General features: G+C 42.0%; 1 pseudogene across 1 annotated transcript in view; it reads left to right on the top strand.

Annotated features, from left to right (window-relative positions):
- LOC144331436 (ribosome biogenesis protein BMS1 homolog) overlaps nt 1–19,283 on the top strand; it is a 55,558-nt pseudogene that overhangs the window by 30,229 nt on the left and 6,046 nt on the right. The window contains exons 15-23 of the transcript XR_013398513.1: nt 4,742–4,815; nt 5,458–5,634; nt 8,342–8,530; nt 8,614–8,793; nt 9,040–9,099; nt 10,182–10,304; nt 11,230–11,377; nt 11,722–11,898; nt 18,679–18,840. The product of XR_013398513.1 is annotated as a ribosome biogenesis protein BMS1 homolog (transcript). The remainder of the gene's footprint in view (nt 1–4,741; nt 4,816–5,457; nt 5,635–8,341; nt 8,531–8,613; nt 8,794–9,039; nt 9,100–10,181; nt 10,305–11,229; nt 11,378–11,721; nt 11,899–18,678; nt 18,841–19,283) is intronic.

Below are 19,283 nucleotides of genomic sequence, written 5' to 3'. Positions count from 1 at the left end.
TGGATGGATGAGATTGACAGCAGTGTTTTAGTCACATATACCCACAGCTCAGAGGAGGACACTGAATGCCACACAGGGTCAGATGGGCACCGTACTCTGTAGCGGAGTGAGGGCTGGGGTCTGAGGAGGCAGGCAGGCTTGGTAGTAACAAGAGCGCACAATGACTAATGGTTCCTGAGGGGGAATGCAATTGGCTTGTTTGAATACATTCATGGGCTGGCAGACAGGTGAAGTGAAACTTCTTAGGCTGAGGTGCAGCTGCTCTGGCTGATAAAAGAACTAGCCAGGTGGGGAGCCTTTCCTGCTGGGTGGCAGGGTAGGAGCTGTCTGTCAGAAACAGGAAAACCCATGGCTAGGCCTTTGGGGCCCTGTAAGGCTCAAAGATGTCAAGGCAGCATAGGAAATTTTAGATCTTAAAATTCAGCGAAGACCCCCTCCAGCTCTGGTAAATTATTTTGCTTGAAGTCTACCTCATGAGATATTAATATATTCATTCCTGCTTCCTTAAAAAATTAATGATTATATAAGATATCTTTCTCCATTCTTTTACTTTCAACCTACTTAGGTCCTTAAGTGAATTTGAAGTTTCTTATGAACAGTATCTAATTGGGCCATGTGTTTATTTTAGGCTCTCCATCAATCCATCTTTTGGTTTATTTAGACCATTTACATTTAAGGTGCTTATTGTTATGTAATTGCTCAAGTCTGATGTTTTTATTATTTTCTTTGTTTCCTTTTTCTTTCCTTCCATCTTCATCTATTTCTGTATAATGTAGTTGCATGTATCTCTTTGTATAGTCTTACAGTGTTTGTTCTGGATGTTACAATATGCGTATTGTAATATAGTAGTCCACTGGTACCAGTATTTACCACTTCAAACTGTGGAAACCTTCCTTCCATTTAGGCCTCTTTACTTTTCTACTTTTGTAAATCACTGGCTTGAGTATCAGGTGGTGGTATCGTTTTTGTTTCAGTTATCAAATGTGATTTTAAGAACTGTGAATTGTCTAGTGTATGTATCCACATTTCTGGTCCCTCCCGTGATCCCATGTTCATCCCTTCTGCATAAGAACATTTTGTAGCCGTTTTTTTATTTTGATTTTTTTGTTTTAATATTTTGTATTGTAGAAATGACAGAACATATCTCTGTAGCCCTTTTCTTTAACATTTCTAAATTTACCAGTGACAAATTCCTGTATTCTCTTCCTCTGAGAATGTCTTTATTTCTCTCTTCATTTCTGAAGGGTAGTTTCATGGGATATAGAATTTGTAGCCAACAGTTTTTGTTTGTTTGTTTGTTTTTGTTTGTTTGTCTGTTTTTTGGCAATTGAAAATGTTGTGCCACTTCTTTCTGGCCTCCATGATTTTAGAGGAGAAATACAATGGCATTTGAGTTGGCGTGTCCCTACAGGCATTCTGCCTCTTTTGGTCTTTGTTTTTAATTTTGAAAGTTTAATCAGTGTTGCTTTCTTTTGGTATACTTTGAGGTTTGCCCAGCTTCTTGAATCTGTAAGTTTATATCTTTCGCCAAATGTGGGAAGCATCAGGAATCAATTATTTGCATGCTTTCACAGCTCTGGTCTCCTGTAGGACTCAGATAACATAAATGTGGGGTCTTTTGTTATTGTCTCACGGGTCTGTGCAGCTCTGTTCATTTGTTTTCAGGTTATTTTCTCTCTATTGTTCAGACTGGGTGAATTCTGTTGATCAGGTTTCAGCTTCTCCCATTCTCTCCTCTGTCATCTCCACTTTTACTCAATAGAGGCCATCCAGAGAGATTTTTTCAAATTTCTGTTACTGTATTTTATATTTCTGTAATTTCCATTTGATTCTTCTTCAGTTTCTTTGCTGAAGTTTTCAGTTCTTTGTTTGTTGCCATAGGATTTGTAGTTGCTTGTTGAAGCATTTTTATACTGGCTGTTATAAGTGATGAGTCAGATGATTCCAACATCTGACTCATTTCAGTGTTGATGTCTTCACTTGTCCTTTCACATTAAAATTATGATTTTCTCAGTGGTATGACAGGCCATATTTTGGTTATTCTGTTAGGAGGCCTATGTAAATTTTTTATTTTTGCAGGCAGTCCTCCTGTTTAAGTTTAGTCTGTAGGTCCTGGTCTACATTGTGGGCTGTAATTCCAATGACAATTTAATTTCAGAGCCTTCATGGTGTTATTTTGGTCTGTTTGGCGTATCTGGTATCACTGGGGCTCTCCCACCAGTCCCTGCTGATGCCCACCTGAGGGAACAGGGGAGCTGCCCCAGGCTGGGCCACCTGCTGCAGCTAGGTGGGTGGGGAATGGTGGTTGTCTTGGTGTGTGGAGCTGGTTTTCTTGTTGTGGGGAAGATCTCCTTTGATCTGGGGGGATTGAGCCTGCCTGGGTTGCCTTCTATTCTAGGTTGGGAGTTGGGAAACACTGGGTCTGGGTCACCTTCCTGCTGGATGGATCCAGGGAGACACCTGGCCACTATGTATTCCCTAGTCCTAGAATCCCTCAGCAGCCTTTTTCTTTCCACCTTTAGGAATTCTCCATTGGTCATCTCCTGTCTATTATTTCTAGAGTTTAGGTTACACTTCTTAGTCAAGAGGAAATAATGTGTTGTCTTCTCTAGACCAGAAATCCTTAGTGGTGGTTTTGGGTTGTAACTGTGCTAAAGGGAGAATTGGCATATTTGTGATGTCAAGTCTTTCTTTTCAAATGAGGACATATCATCATTCAGTAGATGATATTTACAACACCTACTTCCTTGGGTTGAAGAATGTGGTTAAGGCAAGGAAAGTACTTAATGCAGTGCCTGGTGTGGAGAACACTTACGAGTGTTGGTGGTGATGCTATTTCTTTTGTCCTTTGGTGGCATATTAAAGCTTTTCTTCTTTTTTTAAAAATAAATTTCCAGTGCATTTCTTGTTAGGTTTATTCCTGTTTTATCCTTTTTTGCTTTTATTACAAATAGGAGCTTCCTATCTATTATAACTTCTACCTGGTTCTTTGGTCCTTATGTGAAAATGTTTTAATAGCCTTCTAAATGTTGCTCTCCCAGGCTGAGGCAGAAGGGTTGCTTGAGCCCAGGAGGTTAAGGCTGTAATGCACTATGATAGCCACTGCCCTCCAACCTGGGCAACAGAGCAAAAACACTACCATCTCTTAAAATAAGAAAAGTAAGTCAGATCATTCCACTGCCTTGCTCAAAATCCTCCTCAACTTCTCATCTCTCTCAAGTAAACCCAAAATTCTTACAATGACCTAGAACTGTGCCATCTAATATGGTGGGCATTAGCCACCTGTAAGTAAATTTAAACCTTTTTAAAATAACATAAAATTTTAAATTTTAATTTAAAATTTAATCTTCAGTCTTGCTAGCCACATTTCAAATGCTTAATAGCCACTTGAAATATTGTAATTTGCTATGGAGTTGGGCAAAGCAGATATATAGCGTTTCCATCAGCACAAAAGTTCTATTGGAAACCATTGGTCTAACATCTGGAAAGGGTATTAACTGCCTGCCTGTGGGCAAAACACACTTCCCTGATGCATTTGTTTGGTGGTTGGTTGATTGATTTTTAGATAACTGGAATTTGATACCAGCAATTATTTGTGTGATTTAAAATTTTAAAAACTTGTATCTTGAAGAGAATACAGAATATTACAACTAAAAAAAAAAGTTGCTCTCCCAAATGAGTTTTAACTTGTCTATTTCTTTCATTCTTTTTTCTTTTCCTTTTTTTTTTTTTTTTTTTTTTTGACACTCTGTCACCCAGGCTGGAGTTCAGTGACGCAATTATGGCTCACTGCAACCTCTGTCTCCCGGGCTCCCAAAGTGCTGAGTTTATAGGCGTGGGCCACTGTACCCAGCCTTACTTATCTATTTCTTTTAAAAATGGGACCTATAATTGAGCCCAGAGCTGCAAAAACAAATGAAGGAATGAATGAGTGAATAAGCTCTTCCCATGGGTTTGGTGCTCTACTCTTAATCTAAATGCTATGTTTTATATAATCTAAGATTTCCCTAGGTGTGTTACATGATAGTGTTGTGTTGAACTTATATTGAGACTCCTTTTAACATGTGCTGGTATCAGCGTGGGGCTTTTCTATTCACTCTTTGAACTATTCGTTTGGGGGACATAGATAGACCTCTATGTCTCTCATAAAGAGTGTCCATTGGCTGGATGTATTGGCTCATGCCTGTAATCCCAGAGCTTTGGGAGACTGCAACAGGAGGATCATGAGGTCAGGAGTTCAAGACCAGCCTGGCCAATATGGTGAAATCCCATCTCTACTAAAAATACAAAAATTAGCCAGGCCTGGTGGTGGGCGCCTATAATCCCAGCTACTCGGGAGGCTGAGGGAGAATTACTTGAACCTGGGATGCGGAGGTTGCAGTGAGCCAAGATCGCGCCGCTGCACTCCAGCCTGAGTGACAGAGTGAGACTGTTTCAAAAAAAAAAAAAAGAAAAAGAGTGTCCATTATCTATACTGGAAAAATTGAAACTGATTTTGACATGAAGTTTGACATGAATGTGGATTGGGTCCATTTAGCTTACCTAAACAGATGATGAAATACTAACTGTTTTACGAAGCATTCCCTAGAGCAAAGTTTTGCCTGTGTCTGTGTGTGTAGTGACGGGAATGATGTGAATGAGGCTTGGAACGCGGAGCACACTGTGGGCCTGTGGTGGGTGAGGCCAGCAGCACACATGCATGCCTGGCTCACAGAGCAGCCTTTGGATGTGCTTTTCCCAGAGGAGTTCTATGGTGGTTTTGAAGACTTGGAAACAGGGGACGTGCACAAGGGAAAATCAGACCCCGATACTCAGGTGTGACTTTATTGTGGCTGGCTGTTCTTGGTCATTGTGTTCTGAGAGAGGCCCACATTGAGAAATGCAAATCTTACTTGTGATGTGTGAAGATTGCAGACTGGATGGATAGATTTCTTACTAAAGGGTGGTGGGGATATGGGGGCCAGAGAGAAGCTTCCTTGTTTACTTGTTAAGTTTTGGATGACAATTACTACCGCTTCTTGCCATAGTCATTTGCCAAGTCTGCTGTGAATTTTCATTCACAGAAGTCTTAGCTCCTCGGGCTTACATTCCACTGTTGCCATCATTCTCCTCCTCTTAAATGTAAGTGTCATTTAAAAGAACGAAGTCCCTGTTCTCCCTAATATTTCTTTAGAACAGGGTCTGGGAGCATCTCAGTGAGGGACACATCTGTTATTTTTATTCTAGTTTGTGTTCCCAGCCAGCTTAAGGAATGGCAGCTAATTGTAATGCAGATGTAACCACTCCCTGTAGCAGTACCATGTTATTCAGAGACAAAGGTCGTGTTATGTTTTGTTTTATTGATAATGATAACAGATTTTTGCTAAGATTTTTGTTTAAATAGAACTTTAAAAAGTCTAATGTTTAAAGAAAAGACCTTCATAACTGTACACAAAATTTTTCTTCTGGAAATTTAAGAATGAAGATGTAGAGAAAGAAGTTAAGGAAGAAATTGACCCCAACAAAGAGGAAAGTGCCACGAAAAAGCATTTGGATAAGAAGAGTAAATTGAAGGAGATGTTTGATGCAGACTATGATGAAGCAAAAAGCACATAGTTTGATTATCTTAAAGGAGAAATGCAGAAACAAGCACAGGTGAGAAGCCTCAGTTCCTCTCAGCCCCTTGTCAAGACTATCATAGCACAGGAATCCCTGATTTTGTTTGGGTCCCTGCTTCCTATCCTGCTTCTGTGCCTTTCATTTGGACTCCTGGGTAGAGATGCATGTGAGTGTGTTTATTCATGCAGTGAGCTCATTGTTTCTGCAGTCAGAAGGTCACCAGAAAAAGATTCATACCTATTTTCTAACAAGAATTAGGAAACAGAAATGACTGAGGCATGGTCTCTACTTTTGAGACTTTTACAATGTAGTGATCTGAGACAGTGTGTTCATTTCAGTGCAAGCATTGGCTGCCTATTCTGATTGCTGCTCCCTGATTTGAATGGCAGGTGATCAGTGGCCCATGTGGCTTATGGACACACCAGAACTCCCAGGAAGAGTGTTCTGAAAACTCATCCTGGTCAGAGTTCACAAGGACATGTGGAGTGTAAGGTCTGATGCAGAGATAAAGGGATATGGTGTGGCCCTCCTGCCTGGGGGTGCTGAGCAGGTTGCTGGAGGCAGTGATCTCACTCTGAAGGAGACAGACACAGAAAAGTGTGTACAGTTGATGGTGAGCATCTGAGTTGCGCCTTGTTAGTGAGGCCAGGAGTGCCTGTGTAAGCTGGAACAGATTAGGTATATGATTTGTGAAACAGAGTTTCATCTTAGGTCTTCATTTAGTCAAAGAACTATCTCCTCATTAGACATTAGCTTAGTGGTTGCAAGTCTGTGTTGACCTTTGACAGGCATGACTAGGTTAACTCTGAAGTTTTTGCTTCACACCATTTACAATTTAAAATTACCTAGAGCCTTGTGGGCCATTGGAAAAGACTGAATGTTTCACTCTGAAATGGGAGTCCTTGGAGGGTTTTGAGCAGAGGAGAGACATTCAGGTAATCGGATCACTCTGCCAAGAGATCAGTCGGGTGGCACAAACCAGAGAGCTGGCAGTGGAAATGAGACAGAGTCAAACCCGGATAGACTTTATTTAGAAGCTGGGTCAGTAGGATTTCCTGGTGGACTGAATGTGGGGTGTGTAAGAGGAAATGAGGATGGTGACTGGAAGTTCTTGGAAGGATGGGTTGTTGTAAGTTAGACAGGAAACCCTCTGTAGATGCAGCTTTGGGAAGATGATGTTTGAGTCGGCTGAGTGTCATGCAGACAAGCGGAGTGTCAGGTCTAGAGAGAGAGGTCTGGCCAGGGACTTAGATGTACAGCCCTCAATATGTAGATGCTACTTAAAGCTGTGAGGTGGCCGGGGAGTGAGGGTAGAGTGAGTTGGAGGAGCAGCACTGGTGTGGGCGAGATGGGGCGACTGTGGTCGTGAGGCCTGAGCAGTGCCCGGGAGGGAGAAGCAGTGTAAGCATGCACACATGCGGGAGGCCAGCTGTACACGGAGATGACGTGCTGTTCGGACCCTGCTGCCATGTTAACTGCGGTGAAGGCAGAGTTGACCACTGGAGCAGGGGTGTGGAAGCCTTCAGCAATCTTAGCAAGCACCAATTTTCATGGATGTAGGAGAATGGGAACAGAGGAATTGGAGGCTGCGATTGCAGAAAACTTTTGAGGGGTTTTGCTGCAGAGAGAAGCAGAAAAATGGAGCAGTTGGTGGTGGAAGAAGTGGAATCAAAAGGTTTTGAGATAAGAGAGAGAACAGAGGGAAGAGCTGTTGGAATAAAGTCCAGGAAGAGTGGATGGTGTCTAGTGAGCCAGTGATGTGTGGCCCTGAGTAGAGGCCTGGACAAATCATCTGTGCCTGAGCTGCCTGTAGAACTTTCTGTGATCATGGAGATGCACGTGTATTCTTCCCAATATTGTAACCCTGGCCGCAGGTTGATATGGACCACTTCCAGTGTGGCTAGTGTGATTGAGGAACTGCGTTTTAAATATTATGTAATTGTAATTAACTTTAATTTAAATAGCCACACATAGCTCCCCTACGGGCCAGGTTGGAGCTCTAATAAGGCTGGATATGGGAGGAAACCCTGGTAGAGGGTTGACCATGGAGGTTCTTTTGGTTTTGGAGTGAATCAGGAAACAGCCATCAGCTGAGTGGAGGTGAGGGTGGTGTTGGGTGTTTGAAGACGGGAAAAGTGTGAAAGAATTGTTTGGAGAGGAAGGAAAGAAGGTGTGGACTGGGGACGTTTCCAGTGTTCAGGCACGCAGGGCTCCACAGAGTTATCTACATTTGCTGTCCCTTGGAGCAGCAGAGAAGAAAACGGGACATATTCTGAGCAGACTGCAGAGGTAAAATGTGTGGTTTTGTTTGTTTTGTTTTGAGACGGAATCTCACTCTGTCACCCAGGCTGGAGTGCAATGGCATGACCTCAACTCACTGCAACCTCCATTTCCCGGGTTCAGACGATTCTCTCACCTCTGCCTCCTGAGTAGCTGGGACTACAGGCATGCACCACCATGCCCAGCTAATTTTTGTATTTTTATTAGAGACAGGGTTTCACCACGTTGGCCAGGTTGGTCTCAAACTCCTAACCTCATATGATCTGCCGGCCTCAGCCTCCCAAAGTGCTGGGATTACAGGCGTGGGCCACCGTGCCCTGCCAAATGTGTAGTATTTTTAATAGGATAAAGCCTACATAATTCAGTCCACAGTTCCTTTACTTAGAAATTGCTCCTTTGTTCATGTTAATCTTATGTTTATTACAGATAACGGCATATGGGTTTTTTTTCCTTTCATGTATAGCTGAATCACGCAGAATTTGAAGATCAAGATGATGAAGCCAGAGTTCAGTATGAGGGTTTTCGACCTGGGATGTACGTCCGCGTTGAGATTGAAAATGTTCCCTGTGAATTTGTGCAGAACTTTGACCCCCATTACCCCATTATCCTGGGTGGCTTGGGCAACAGTGAGGGAAATGTTGGATACGTGCAGGTGGGTCCCTTTGCTGGGTATTTGGTGCCTGAGGCTCTGTGGATTTTCCCTCCATCAATCATCTTACCCTCTCGTCCCCTCAGATGCGTCTGAAGAAACATCGCTGGTATAAGAAAATCCTCAAGTCCCGAGATCCAATCATATTTTCTGTAGGGTGGAGGAGGTTTCAGACCATCCCGCTCTATTGTATCGAAGACCACAATGGAAGACAAAGGCTTCTAAAGTATACCCCACAGCACATGCATTGCGGAGCAGCCTTTTGGGGAAAAATATGATGACAATAACTTGCCTATTGCCAAGATTACACCTTATAGGCTGCATCATTACAGCTTTGTGCTTTTCCTGTCATAAAATTTCACTCCTAAGATTTTTCTCTTTTCTGGGAGCGGGGAGGTGGTTTGGAGTATATATGTAAATCTATATCCAAATGTAAATATCCATATCCAATATTTAAAACTGGAATCTAAAATTTGTGGTTTGCTATATTTCTTTTTTTCCGTTTCCTATAAGGCCCTATCACTCCACAGGGAACTGGTTTCTTGGCAATACAGTCTGTCAGTGGCATAATGGTAACTATCTTGGATGATTTCTTTTACAGATTGGTTTGAGAAATATATCCTGAATGTGGGTTATTATGTACATGAGACTTTAAGTTGAAAATTATTCATTTTTAGTATTATAAAGTAAATTTCCGTTTGCTTTTAATCTTCCTACATCCTTTTCAGTAGGGTGTGGGAGTAGGGGAGGTGAGGTGGAAGAATTATAATGGTCCTGAAGACATATTCTACTTTTGTGCATCTTTTGGATTTATTTATCTAAGCAAGTACTTAAGAAGTGCTCACCATGTGCCAAGCACTACATGAGGTTGTGAAGAGCCATCAGAGACCAGCCAGACACGAGACTCCCTGCAGCCGTGCTGGGGTAGCAGTCTGTTCACACCATTTTCATTTGACCAGTCAGGCAGGGCAGGGTTTATCGGTCCCATTTAACAGAGAAGAAAGCAGAATAATGAGCAGATGGAACCTGCCCTGGAGGTCCAAATTTTGATTTCCTAAACATTGCAACTGTATTTTTATTTTCCATTTCATTCTAAATAGATCATTATAGTGAATTACGTTCCTCTGAAATCACTCTCGGGAGAGTACTCAAGTTGCCCCCCCACCACCTTTTTTTGAGTCAGAGTCTCACTCTGTTGTCCAGGCTGGAGTGCAATGGTGCTATCTTGGCTCACCACAACCTCCGCCTCCTGGGTTCAAGTGACTGTCCTGCCTCAGCCTCCTGAGTAGCTGGAATTACAGGTTGCACCACCACACCCAGCTAATGTTTGTATTTTTAGTAGAGATGGGGTTTCACTATGTTGGCCAGACTGGTTTCGAACTCCTGACCTCAAGTGATCCACCCGTCTCAGCCTCCCAAAGTGCTGGGATTACCTGCGCTCAGCCTCAAGTCACCCTTGTTAGCTTGGCTTACCAATTTTAAAGTTTTGGATTGCTTTTGTCAAACCACTGAGTTGCCAGTTCAAATGGTCTCCCTTATTTTTCTTAGCTAATTGTAAGTAAAATTCACTTTGGTAATGTATTGTGTCACATAGAATTGAAGTTTTTCTCTAGCTGATATTATTACTATTTTCAAATTTTGGGGTTTCCATTATCCTGATTTTCGGATAGCTGCCACAGGAGTTGTCCTTGATCTGGATAAATCCATAAAAATTGTGAAGAAATTAAAGCTAACTGGTTTTCCATATAAAATTTTCAAGAACACTTCATTTATTAAGGTCTGTATATCTATATATTCTCATATTTATAAATGTCCATATTGTTTGAGAAAAGGAATGAAATACTTCTAAAATATGGGCCTCAAGTTTTTAGAAAAGTATTTGAAATCTTTTATAAACTTCATATTTTGTTTGTTTGCTCCTTTATATTCTGTGTTACTTAAATATGCTCAAAAAAGCTATTTTTTTTTAAAAGTAAACAGCTATTTAGGAATTGAAGCTGTTACTCATGACTTCCATGTGAGACTGCCACAGAACTCATAATGAAAATATATCATTTTATCCACTGGCTTTTGTTTCCTACTTTTTAAATTTGTGTTAAGAAAGGGAAAAAATCACAAGTTTGTCTAACCATTCAGTAGAAAAATAGACAAAGCATTTGCAGACAACTTGGCAAGGGTACAGAGAAACAGATGTACTGTTTTTCAGTATTTGGGGAGGGTGGTTTGAGCAGCATTTATTGACAATTTCATTAGTGGGGATGTTTCCATTAGAAACACAGAGTTAGGAAGATCATAAAATGTTCTTGCAATATAAGGTAATAATACCACTGGCGTTTATCTTACTGTTTTCATGTTCTAAGTGCACGCACCTGAGTAAAAGGATCTGAGCTGCAGTCCAGTCTGAAAGACGCCAGCAAAGGCTGCCTAGGCCAGTTCAGTCCAGTAAATCCCTCTTCGATCTTCTCTTCCACACAGACAGTGGTGATGAGCATGCCCATGAACCCACATGATTATTTTGGGGGAAATGAAAGGGTTGTATTTTTGAGGTAGTAATTCCACTTTCAGGGGCAAATACATTTTGATTATTGTATCACCCTTCAGTGAGTTGTTTTTTTTCTTTAACCAAGGATATATGTTTGAGGGAAGAAGTAAAGCATAAAGTATATGATTTTGTGTGTGTTTTTATCTTGCTATACCTGTAGGGAATGTTTAATTCTGCCTTGGAAGTAGCCAAATTTGAAGGTGCTGTGATTCGAACTGTCAGTGGGATAAGGGGGCAGATCAAGAAAGCACTCCGAGCTCCAGAAGGAGCTTTCTGGGCCAGCTTTCAGGATAAGCTGCTGATGAGTGGTGAGTGTCCTGAGTAGTGTTCAGGGCAGGGTGTTACCATTCATGCTTGACTTCTAGCCAGTGTGACGAGAGGCTGGAGTCAGGTCTCTAGAGAGTTGATCAGCTCCAGCCTTAGATCTCCCAGTCTTATGCGGTGTGCCCATTCGCCTTGTGTCTGCAGTCTCCTGGCCACACCCAGTAACAGTTCTGTGATCTATGAGAATAGTTTCCTTAGCGAGCTTTCCCTTCAAATACTTTGCAGCCAGGCAGAGAAGTTTGGAGTGAAAGTTTTGTTCTTTGTTTCTTCACAATATGGATATGAATCTCCTTTTGAAAACGTTAAAGTAAATTACCTCTCTTTTCAGACCTTGTTTTCATGCAAACTTGGTATCCTGTTTCCATCCCAGCCTTCTATAACCCAGTAGCATCTTTGTTGAAACCCAGTGGGTGAGAAAGACACCTGGTCAGGAATGTGGACCACCAGCCAACTCGGGCTTACCCATGGCGTCAGACTAAAGGCGAACAAGGACTCTCTGCGTAAGGTACCAGTCGCGTGTGTGTTAGTGGAGATGTGAAAGGACACAAAGATAGATGTGTACCCGCCCCCCACCCGCTACACCCTTGTTCTGCTCTCTAATCTTTGCACGTACCAGAGGTTTCGTAAGTTCTGTAAGTACATGTTTCTCTTTCTGAGGCCAGGTCACAAGGAATGTTTAAGTAAGATAGCCAGGTCACAAGGTGTGTTTAAGCAAGATAGCCATAAACTGGTCGTGCAACCTGATGCAATATAATTAACTGCCTTTGTGTAAAACTGCTCTTCCGCCTCAAGGGTTGTACTGAAATATCAGAAATGGCGGGAACCAATCATAGTTTGCCAAATCGCTTTGTTCAAACTCCAGCCAATCATACCTCTAATTTGTATAATGATTCTATGCCTACTTTCCTTAGACTATATAACATTGTTCAGAGCTCAGTAGGGGAGCTCTCCTGCCCGTCTCGTTTCACGAGCAAGTGAGAGCTCCAGGTTCGAACCTGTAATAAAGATCCTTGCTGCTTAGCTTTGACTCTGGACTCTGGTGGTCTTCTTCGGGGAATAAACCGTCTGGGCATAACAGATGCAGTCTGTGCCCTGCAGACAGGGAGTCACACAGACACTTTTCTATAATTTCTTACATGCTTTGAATGTTCAGGTATAAAGTCTAATGTTAAATTTGATTGAACAGTTGTATATTCACGGAATATTTTGTAACGGAAAAAACACCAAAAAATGGTAATAGTGGTTCTTTCTGGATTGAAGACAAACTTTTCTTTTTTAAAATAAAATTTATTTTATATATTTGAGGTTGACCACATGATCTTAAAGGATACATATAGTAAACTGGTTACTACAGTGAAGCAAATTAATGTATCTACCATCTCACATAGTTTCATTTTTTTGTGTTTGACAGGAACAGCTAAAATCTTATTTAACAAAAATCCCAAAGACAACACATTTTTATTAACTACAGCCCTCATGTTGTACATTAGATCTTTAAGTTTTTCATCCTGCATGTCTGCTACTTTGTATTATTTTAATGTATGTCTCCCCATTTACTATTGGTCATTTCCTATTTGGCCCATTTTTCAACTGGGTTGTTTTTCTGCTCTTAAGTTGTAAGAGTTCTTTACTCATTTTTGGATATTAACACTTTATCAGATATGTGATTTGCAAATATTTCTTCCAGTCTGTAGGTTCCCTTTTCATTTTATTGGTTGTTTCTTTCGCTGTGCAGAAGCTTTTTATTTTGATGCAGTCCTCCTTGTTTATATTTGCGTTAGCCTGGCTTCTGGTGCAATATCCAAAAAATTATTGCTAAGGCCAATATCAAGAGGCTTTCCCCCTATGTTCTCTTCTAGGAGTTTTATGGCTTCAGGTCTTCTTTAGGTCTTGCATCTGTTTTGAGTTAAGTTTTGTGTGTGGTGTATGATCAGGGTCCAATTTTATTCTTTTGCATGTGAAAATCCAGTTTTCCCAGCACTATTATTGAAGAGAATATCTTTTTTCCATTGTGTTGTCTTGTTTGCCCTTGTCAAAAATTAGTTGGCAGTATATGACCTTTATTTCAAAGGTTTCTGTTCTGTTCCATTGGTCTATTTTTTGTTTGTTTGTTTTTATGCCAGTACCATACTGTTTTGATTACTATAGTTTTATAATACAATTTTAAATCAGGAGATGTGATGTCTCCAACTTTTTCTCTAACAGTAATCTGTTGGCTGTTTGGGGTTTGTTGTGGTTCCATATGAGTTTCAGGATTGTTTTTTCTGTTTTTTTTGAGATGAAGTCTCACTCTGTCACCCAAGCTGGAGTGCAGTGGCACGATCTTGGCTCACTGCAACCTCCACCTCCTGGATTCAAGCAATTCTCCTGCCTCCGTCCCCCAGGTAGCTGAGGCTACAGGCACGTGCCACCATGTCTGGCTAATTTTTGTGGTTTTAGTAGAGACAGGGTTTCACTATGTTGGCCAGGCTGGTCTCCAACTCCTGACCTCATGATTCACCTGCCTCGGCCTCCCAAAGTGCTGGGATTACAGGTGTGAACCACCACGTCCGGCCAGAATTGTTTTTTTTCTGTTCTGTGAAGAATGCCATCAGAACTTTGATGAGAATTGTTTTAAATCTGTATATTTGCTTTGGGCAGTGTGAACATTTTAACAATATTAATTCTTCTGACCATGAACATAGGATATCTTTCCATTTGTTCATGTCTAAATTTCTTTCATCAATGTTTTATGGTTTTCAAGTGTACACATCTTTCACCTTCTTGGTTAAATTTATTCCTAAGTTTTTGTTTTTCTTTGATGCTGTTGTAAATGAGATTATTTTCTTGATTTCTTTGTCAGCTAGGTTATTTGTATATAGAAATGCGACTGATTTTTATATGTTGAGTTTATACCTTGCAGCTTAACTGAATCAATTTAGTAGTTCTCACAGTTTTTTTGTGGAATCCTTGGGGTTTTTTAGATAAAGGATCTTGTCATCTGCAAATAGAGATAATTTTACTTCTTTAATTTAGTTGCCTTTTTTTTTTTTTCCTCATCTGATTGCTCTTGCTAGTACTATGTTGAATACAAGTGACAAGACTGGGCATCTCTATCTTGTACTCAATCTTAGTGGAAAAGCTTTCAGTTGTTCCCCACTAACTATGATGTAGACTGTGGGTTTTTCATAAATGATCTTTATTATGTTGAGAAACTTTCCTTCTATGCATAAACTATTAAGAGGTTTTATGAAGAAATGTTGCTAAACTTTGTTAAATGCTTTTTTTGCATCAATTGAGGTGACCATGTGGTTTTACATTTTATTTTGTTAATGTGATATATCACATTGATTTGCATATGTTAAACCAGGCTTGCACACCAGGGAAAAATCCCACTTAATCATTATGTATAATCTTTTTGATGTGTTGTTGAATTCTATTTGCTAAAATTTTTTTAGGATCTTTGCATCAGTGTTTAATTTATTGGAGAAGTTGACTTGTAGTTTTTCTTGTGTGTGTATGTGTGTGTTTTGGTTTGGCTTAGGTATTAAGGTGACACTGGCCTGGTGAAATGTGTTTGGAATTATTTCCTCTCTCTCTATTTTTGGGAGGAGTTTAAGAAGTAAACTCCCAGGGGATGGGAGTGACTCTGGACATGGGAGTTACGTGGTAGTGACTCTGGACCCTGGAGTGGTGGAACACAGCAGCATCCCAGTCTCCATGAGGCCAAGTACAGCACCAGCAAGGACCCCAGAATGGTGGAGCACTGCTGTGGCTTGGGCCCTCGGGGGCAGGGACCAGCGCAACAACTACTTCTCTCCCTGGAGAGGCAGGTGCCTGGGCAACTCAGATTCTCCAGGGATAGTCCAGTTTCAAGAAAGCAGGGTTCCACAGTTGTTTGTCCTGAAAGGCAAGGTACCCCAGTTCAGCCAATGCTATTTTCCTGGGATGTGGGGGTGCCATGTTGTCTCATCCCTGTCAGGTGTGGCTGCTCAGCTCAGCCAAGACTGATTCCCTGTGAAGCGGGGCAGTGCTTCAGCTCTCATGCAATGAGAGGTTGTCTGCTCTGGGTAGCCAAGGCACTGATTCCCTGGAAAGCAGGGCACCAAGTCAGCTCAGGGCCCAAGGGGCAGGGCGCAATTGCAGCTGGGAGGGGAGGGGCACAGCAGCCTGGCCCCACAGGGTAGGGTGTATGCTGTGATGTGGACTTCGTTTGTTCCCACCAGCACTCATGTTCAAATTTGATTCCAAATGTGGTGGTGTGGGAGGTGGGGCCTAGTGGGAGGTATTTGGGTCACTGGGGCAGATCCTTTATGAATAGGTTAGGCCTTTTCATGGGACTGGATTAGTTACCAGGAGTGGATTATCAGAGTGAGTTCAGCTTCCTAGACTCTCGTGTTTCCTCTCTTGCCATGTGAGCCCTTTGCATACACCTGTTTCCCCTTCCACTTTCCCCATGAGATTAAGCAGCACAAGACCCTCACCAGATGTGCTGCCCTATCTCAGACTTTTCAGACACAAGCAGGGTGAGCCAAATAAACCTTTTTTATAAAATAAGTTCCCAAGTCTCAGGTATTCTGTTACAGCCATACTAAATGGCCTAAGACAGTGTAACAGCAGCTCAGGGGTGGTGGGCCACTAGGCGGGGGTGATACAGAGCAACAAACCCTGAGGATGGTAGAAGGGTGCAGTGGCTGCTCACCCTGGGCGGGACATGCTCCCGAAGTGGTTCCGGGTCCAGGAGGTCACGTTGCAGCAGCAGCTGGTCCATGGGGGTGGGGCGCAACGTCAGTTCCTTCTCTGAGGGGAGTGCTGGGGCTGCTGGGCCCCTTTTGCTTCCTTATCTCCGCAGGGAGACATCCCCTCTGCTTCAGGCTGATCCCTCTGGGGATGGGTGGTAGGGGACAGATGTTTCCTTCTCTCCTTTATGTGACCGTCCTGGTTTTCTGTGCTCTACCGGATTTCTGCTACTCCTTGATGCACTCTGGGGCTCTCCTTTAGAACCTTCATCAAAATATAGTTGTTTGCTGCTTTGGCTGTCTTTGTCAGAGGACAGACGCAAGGGGCTATTGATTGGCCCCTTGCTAGTGTCCCTCCCTCTTAAACTTTTCACTGGGTACTCTTTTGAACCACTTTTTCCCCCACCATATACATGTATTTTTAAAGCATCAATGTGCTAATTTCTATTGAAGCAATGTGGATTTTTCTGAAAGTTTTAATGTTTTAATAAGCTTTTTATTGAAATGTTAATGTACATACAGAAGAATGCCCAAATTGCAGGTGTGCAGCTAGATGAACTGTAGCACACCAGGCTGCCACACCCTGGACCAAGCAGTAGCCTCGCCCTGTGGCCTCTCCCAGGCACTGCCACCCCAACCCACAAAATAGCTACTTTCCCAGTTCCTGACGTAGATTTGTTCTGCCTGGTTTTGACTTTTATAAAATACAACACATTCTATTTAGCCTGGCTTCTTTGGTTCAGTATTACAGGACACATCCATGTTCTTGTCTATGGCAGACATTGATTTATTGTCATTGTTGAGTTCCATTATATGACTGTGTCACCATTTATCTACTGATGAGTAAAATGATTTCCTATTTTTGGCCGTTATCCCACGGCCCTGAACGCTAGGTCTGGATGTGGGACTTGCAGGTATGTAGGGGCACACACACTTCTGCTGGAGGATCCCTGGGTGGGGTGGAGACTCCAGGGCACCTGTGCTCTGCCTCAGTGTGGAGGCTTCTGTGTCGTGTTCTGGGAGCACAGTGGCTTGGCCTCCACCAGCAGCAGCAGCTTAAAGAGTTCCTGCTGTTCCACATGCTTGAAGACAATTCAAGTTTTGTTTTGTTTTGTTTTTCTTTTTTTTTTTTTGGTTTTCAGTGCCTGTCTGGACTTCTATTTTCATTTAGATTTTTGGTTTCTTAGAAATTTCATTATTCTCTTCATAGCTTAACAACGTATTTGAAAAGATTTGTTTTCATGTGGAGTATTCAGTTTTGTAATAAGAGGGTTGTTCAAGGCATCAGTCTGCCACTCTGCTAGAAACAGAAGTCTCCCAGGCATTTCTTTTTATATAAAGTAGTTAATGAAATTTTGAACCATCTTACATGAATTTTTGTTAAAATATACTTCAGGATGTGGTGCCCATTATCCATTCTACTCTTCTGTGAGAAGCAGATTTCTCTGAATTCTTGAATTCGAAAACAATTGGGGTTCCTAAACAGAGAATAGGGAATATTATTGGGGATGATGTCTTTAATAATACATTTCAAGACATAGGAGAAACTTTTTCTATATGATTGACTTTAATAAAAGCCTAGGGCAAAACTTTCAATTTATTAATAGTATTTATGAGGCAATTAAGAATTTGTGCCATCTTGATTAAACATAGAATTTAAAATTACCTTGAAAATTCAGTACAGAGTATTTTGCCTTCATCTGTTTTTGAGTCTCCCTTCTTTCAGCCAGCCTTCCATCAGAAATAGAATAAAGTTAAACTTCTTAATTAGAATCAGGAATCAGGACTCTTTGGCTGCTGACTGAAGGAAGAACTGTCCTTAAATCCAGAGTGGGGCAGGCGTGGTGGCTCATGCCTGTAATCCGAGCACTTTGGGAGGCCAAGGCAGGTGGATCACCTGAGGTCAGGAGTTCTAGACCAGCATGACCAACATGATGAAACCCCATCTCTACTGAAAATACAAAAATTAGCTGGGCATGGTGGTGTGTGCCTGTAGTCCCAGATACTTGCGAGGCTGAGACAGGAGAATTGCTTGAACTCGGGAGGTGGAGGTTGTGTGAGCTGAGATTGTGCCACTGCACTCTAGCCTGGGTGACAGGGCGAGACTCCATCTCAAACAAACAAGCAAACAAACAAACAAACGAAAAACCCAATATCTAGACTGGTTGATAGTCAAGATGAAAAACTAAATTATTTTTGTTAGGCTGGGAAATAACCACCTCAGTGGCCTAAAGACAAGGCCTAAAATTTCCATGAAAAGAAACTGGGATCTATTCATCTGCTCTGTTGAGACCCCATAGTTCCATACCATAGAAATGGGCACAGAGGGTTTTGGGGGGAGAGTTGTAAGTATAAGCTCTCTGTTCCTCTGTTTACTAAGAATTGTGGGGGTCCACTGAGGCAGTTCATATTTGGCGGATGACTGAGACCTGATTTCTCAGGGCCAGTGTACTCTGGTGTTGCTGATCTTGTGGAAAAGTCAACCCAATGAGAAGATTTTATGCAGAAGTTTTAAATACACATTGGTCATAATTTGAATATGTCACGGTCTTTATTTTTCTTTTTAGCCAGTCCTAAGGCAATCCTGAGGCAAAAATTCACTGCAGATTCCAAAAGCCTCGCAGAAGGCCCTGACATTTAAGAACAAGCCCAAGAACCAAGCAAAGGCAGGCAAGGTGCCGAAGAACAGGTGGAGACCGGCCGTCATACGCGAGCCTCATGAAAGACAGGTGCTGTTGCCCATGCTGTACTGCATGCTGCGTTTAAATAGGAAAAGAACGCTCTCAGCAGCACACTTCCTGTTTCTACTGCAGTCTCAGTTATTCAGGGCACTGGAACTAAAGTCAGAGGAAGAGCCAGAGTCCGTTTCCCTTCCTTTGCCTGGTCCTGCTCTGCCCTGTGCTTTTGATGGGGATAACAGGCACATGGCTGGAGAACTCCTCTGTCTTGGTTAGCTGCACACAGTGTCCACAGAATGATGAACACAGGTGGTAAAGGTAAAATGCGATCACACCTGTGTCTCCATGCCAACAATGACTTCCTAGCGCAGGATGCAGTTTCATGCAGTTAATATTCATTTGGATCGTGGGTTGCCTCTAGTCTTAGTGTTTAGGATGCGAGTGTGTCAGGTGGCTGAGAGCATTCTGATACTCACTGGCTTTTGTCCTGGTCA

Source organism: Macaca mulatta, chromosome 9 (genome assembly GCF_049350105.2).
Source record: "Macaca mulatta isolate MMU2019108-1 chromosome 9, T2T-MMU8v2.0, whole genome shotgun sequence".
Classification (NCBI taxonomy): domain Eukaryota; kingdom Metazoa; phylum Chordata; class Mammalia; order Primates; family Cercopithecidae; genus Macaca; species Macaca mulatta.
Note: the sequence above shows the minus strand (reverse complement) of the source record. Positions and strands in the feature narration are given on the sequence as shown.